At 62.1% G+C, this 4,593-nt stretch overlaps 1 non-coding gene across 1 annotated transcript; it reads right to left on the reverse strand.

Moving 5' to 3' along the window:
• Positions 1 to 221: 221 nt before the first annotated feature.
• Positions 222 to 293, reverse strand: TRNAC-GCA. Its single transcript has one exon. It is a non-coding gene; the product is annotated as a tRNA-Cys (tRNA).
• Between the last annotated feature and the right edge of the window lie 4,300 nt (positions 294 to 4,593).

Raw genomic sequence — 4,593 nt, forward strand, 5'->3', positions numbered from 1 at the left:
AGGACCTGCAAATGTGTCTTCATGTGCCTTTGTTTCATTGATGAAAACAAACCTAGACACTTAGAGGATTGGAACTGATTTCAGCTGGGGGACATGTTTGCTAGGTGTTTATGCATTTGCACAGGAAAACATTGAGTGTGTCCCATTCAAGGACGCTTATTTAGTGGAGCTCCTGAACATACTGGAAATGGAACTATTTTTATTGAGTGAACAGGTTTGGGAGGGGGCACTTGGATTTGAACCAAGGACCACTTGATCTGCAGTCAAAAACTCTACCACTGAGCTATACCCCCATGACATTTGCATAGGCAAGTCCGTGATCTTAAGGATTTTGAAGGACGGGCTCTGCCTCAGAGAGCTGCTTTTCTATTCCCAGGCCACAGGGGTTTTAAAAATGGGGTTTGATTAAACTTTATATACACATGTAGACACCACAGCTTGCACACCCACCAACATAGCTTCCCCCCACTGACATAGCTACCACCTCTCGGGGAGATGGGTTAACTACATGGACAGGACAGCTCTCTCCCCTCCACTTAGAGCAGCTTCATTATTTATGAATAGGTGGGAAATAACCTCCTGAATGGACAGGAACCAATGTATCAAATATTGCTGTGTCTGCATTCAATATGGGTAACTGGTCATATTGGGCTGGATTAGTAGGAGCGTTGCCAGCAGATCAAGGGAAGTGATTATTCCCCTCTAGTCAGCACTGGTGAGGCCACATCTGGAGCATTGCGTCCAGTTCCCCCCATCCCCCCCCCACTACAGAAACAAATCGGAGAGAGTCTAGGGGAGGGCAACAAACATGATGAGGGGGCAGGGGACTGACGAGGGGAGGCTGAGGGCAGGGCCGCCCAGAGGGGGGGCACTTTGCCCCAGGCCCTGCAGGGCCCCCAGGAGAATACAGGATTCTATAGTATTGCAGCTTTTTTTTATGGAAGGGGCCCCTGAAATTGTTTTGCCCCAGGCCCCCTGAATCCTGTGGGCGGCCCTGCCCCCTCCACCCCCTTCCCTCGTTCTCCTCCCTCCGAGGCCCCACCTGTGCTCCACCCTCACTCCCATCTGGCAACTTCCCACCCCTGCTCTTTGGCTGAGGCCTGCTGGTCGCTGGCTCCTCTCCTCCCCCAGGGCCTCCTCGCGCCTCTCCACCCCCTACCCCAAGGTCTGCCAGCTGCCCCCACCTCTCTGCCCCCTCCCCCGAGACCTGCCCTGCCCACCGCCCCCACCTCTCTGCCCCTCCCCTGAGACCCACCCTGCCCATCGCCCCCACCTCTCTGGCCGCTCCCCCGAGACCTGCCCTGCCCATCGCCCCCACCTCTCTGCCCCTCCCCCGAGACCTGCCCTGCCCATCACCCCCACCTCTCTGCCCCTCCCCTGAGACCTGCTCTGCCCACCGCCCCCACCTCTCTGCCCCTCCCCTGAGACCCGCCCTGTCCACCGCCCCCACCTCTCTGCCCCTCCCCTGAGACCCGCCCTGCCCACCACCCCCACCTCTCTGCCCCTCCCCTGAGACCCACCCTGCCCACCGCCCCCACCTCTCTGCCCCTCCCCTGCGACGCTCCCTTCCCTCCGCCCCCACCTCTCTGCCCCTCCCCTGAGACCTGCTCTGCCCACCACCCCCACCTCTCTGCCCCAGCCCTGAGACCTGCCCTGCCCACCGCCCCCACCTCTCTGCCCCTGCCCTGAGACCTGCCCTGCCCACCACCCCCACCTCTCTGCCCCTCCCCCGAGACCTGCCCTGCCCATCGCCCCCACCTCTCTGCCCCTCCCCCGAGACCTGCCCTGCCCATCGCCCCCACCTCTCTGCCCCTCCCCTGAGACCCGCCCTGCCCATCACCCCCACCTCTCTGCCCCTCCCCTGAGACCTGCCCTGCCCACCACCCCCACCTCTCTGCCCCCTCACCTGAGACCTGCCCTGCCCATCGCCCCCACCTCTCTGCCCCTCCCCTGAGACCTGCCCTGCCCATCGCGCCCACCTCTCTGCCCCTCCCCTGAGACCTGCCCTGCCCACTGCCCCCACCTCTGCCCCTCCCCCGAGACCTGCCCTGCCCACTGCCCCCACCTCTGCCCCTCCCCTGAGACCCACCCTGCCCATCGCCCCCACCTCTGCCCCTCCCCCGAGACCTGCCTTGCCCACTGCCCCCACCTCTCTGCCCCTCCCCCGAGACCTGCCCTGCCCACTGCCCCCACCTCTCTGCCCCTCCCCTGAGACCTGCCCTGCCCACCACCCACACCTCTCTGCCCCCTCCCCCGAGACCTGCCCTGCCCACTGCCCCCACCTCTGCCCCTCCCCTGAGACCTGCCCTGCCCACTGCCCCCACCTCTCTGCCCCAGCCCTGAGACCTGCCCTGCCCACTGCCCCCACCTCTCTGCCCCTCCCCTGAGACCTGCCCTGCCCACTGCCCCCACCTCTGCCCCTCCCCTGAGACCCACCCTGCCCATCGCCCCCACCTCTCTGCCCCCTCCCCTGAGACCCACCCTGCCCATCGCCCCCACCTCTCTGCCCCTCCCCTGAGACCTGCCCACTGCCCCCACCTCTCTGCCCCCTCCCCTGAGACCTGCCCTGCCCACCGCCCCCACCTCTCTGCCCCTCCCCTGAGACCTGCTCTGCCCACCGCCCCCACCTCTCTGCCCCTCCCCTGAGACCCGCCCTGCCCCCCCCCTCTCTGCCCCTCCCCTGAGACCTGCCCTGCCCACCCCCCCCACCTCTCTGCCCCTCCCCTGAGACCTGCCCTGCCCACTGCCCCCACCTCTGCCCCTCCCCTGAGACCCACCCTGCCCATCGCCCCCACCTCTCTGCCCCTCCCCTGAGACCCGCCCTGCCCATCGCCCCCACCTCTCTGCCCCCTCCCCCGAGACCTGCCCTGCCCACCTCCCCCACCTCTCTGAGCTCGTCCCTGAGACACCCCCCCACCCACACCTCTCTGCCCCCTCCCCTGAGACCTGCCCTGCCCCCCCTCTGCCCCCTCCCCTGAGACCCGCCCTGCCCATCGCCCCCACCTCTCTGCCCCCTCCCCCGAGACCTGCCCTGCCCATCTCCCCCACCTCTCTGCCCCCTCCCCTGAGACCTGACCTGCCCCCCCCTCTGCCCCTCCCCTGAGACCCACCCTGCCCATCGCCCCCACCTCTCTGCCCCCTCCCCTGAGACCTGCCCTGCCCACACCTCTCTGCCCCCTCCCGAGACCCACCCTGCCCATCGCCCACACCTCTCTGCTCCCTCCCCTGAGACCCACCCTGCCCACACCCCTCTGACCTACCCTGTCCACCTCTTTCTTTGATCATCTGTTGTTATTCCTTGAAACATCAAGGATGGAATAAAAAGCTGAGTTTACTCCAGGGTGAGGAAAGAAAGGAGCCACCAGCCCCCTGGCCAAGCTCAGTGCCCCAGATAAAACCTGCCCCCTGCTATCGCAATCACTGATGTACTGGGGATATGACGGGAAAGGGACTGTCTGAATGATCAAGGCAGGAAATGGACAACAAGCTACAGCAACATCATTAGCCACAAACACACTCTCCTCATGCTCCAGCCAGAAGGGAAAGGAGCAGGAATTCTTGCAGTTCAGCCATGGACACACTTACACACGGGCACAGCAGTGTGTGTGTTGTGGAAGCTGGTCTGAGGAAACAACGGGAATTGATCACTCAGTGAGAACAGAGCTAGAGTGCAGTGAGAGCCACTTATCATCCAAGTGTTTAAGGCAATGGACTAAAAATCCATTGGGGTCTCCCTGTGTAGGTTCAAATCCTGCCAACTACGGAGGAAGTTGTGGTTCTTTAGTTTCAATGGAGCTGGGTCTTGTCTCACTCTTCAGTTATGTCTACATGAAAGAGTAAGGTGGCTTAAGTTAAAGTGTTTTAATTGAACAGCTGTTGCATGTCCACCCTCTGCCCCTGTGTCACCAGAGCACATCCATGCTAGCATCTCTTGGATCGCCACAGAGAGCAGTGCATTGTGGGTAGCTATCCCACTGTGCAACTGGCTGCAGAGTGCTTTGGGAAGGGTTTGCAATGCCTCACGGGCTGGTACAGCATCACATGATGCAGGTTTCTATCCCATTGTTCCATGGGCATCCTACTAGATTGCCAGCTGCTTTTCAACTGCAGTGTGTGTGGTGGGGTAGAGAGCATGTGCGTGGGAGGGAGAGACAGTGTGTGCATTGCGGAAGAGTGAGTGTGTCGCACACTGTCTCTAAGTTCAGACAGCTGCTGGAAGCAACCAGTCCTGAGGCAGGGGACAGCCCTCACATCAGCCCCCCTTCTCTCACTGGCTCAGCTCAGCACAGCTCTCTCTGTCACACACACACGCACACACTGCTGCCTGCTTAGCTCGGTGTCAGGGGTGCTGGAACAGGGGGTTCAGAGGGCCATGGCCCCACCACTCTTTACTGGCTGTTAGGACAAATGATGGGGGGTGAAGGGTGCAGTCTTGGGGAAGAGGCGTCTGTGGGTGTGGCCTCGGGGGGAGAGGTGGTGTGAGTGGGGGTCCTTAGGGAAGGGGTGTCATGGGGGTGCCACAGTTCAGACAATGGTGCCCCCCCCACTGTAAGGAAGCTTCTGCCGCCCCTGCTCTGTGTTGGCAGAGCGGGA

This window comes from Mauremys mutica, chromosome 24, assembly GCF_020497125.1.
Source record: "Mauremys mutica isolate MM-2020 ecotype Southern chromosome 24, ASM2049712v1, whole genome shotgun sequence".
Lineage (NCBI taxonomy): Eukaryota > Metazoa > Chordata > Testudines > Geoemydidae > Mauremys > Mauremys mutica.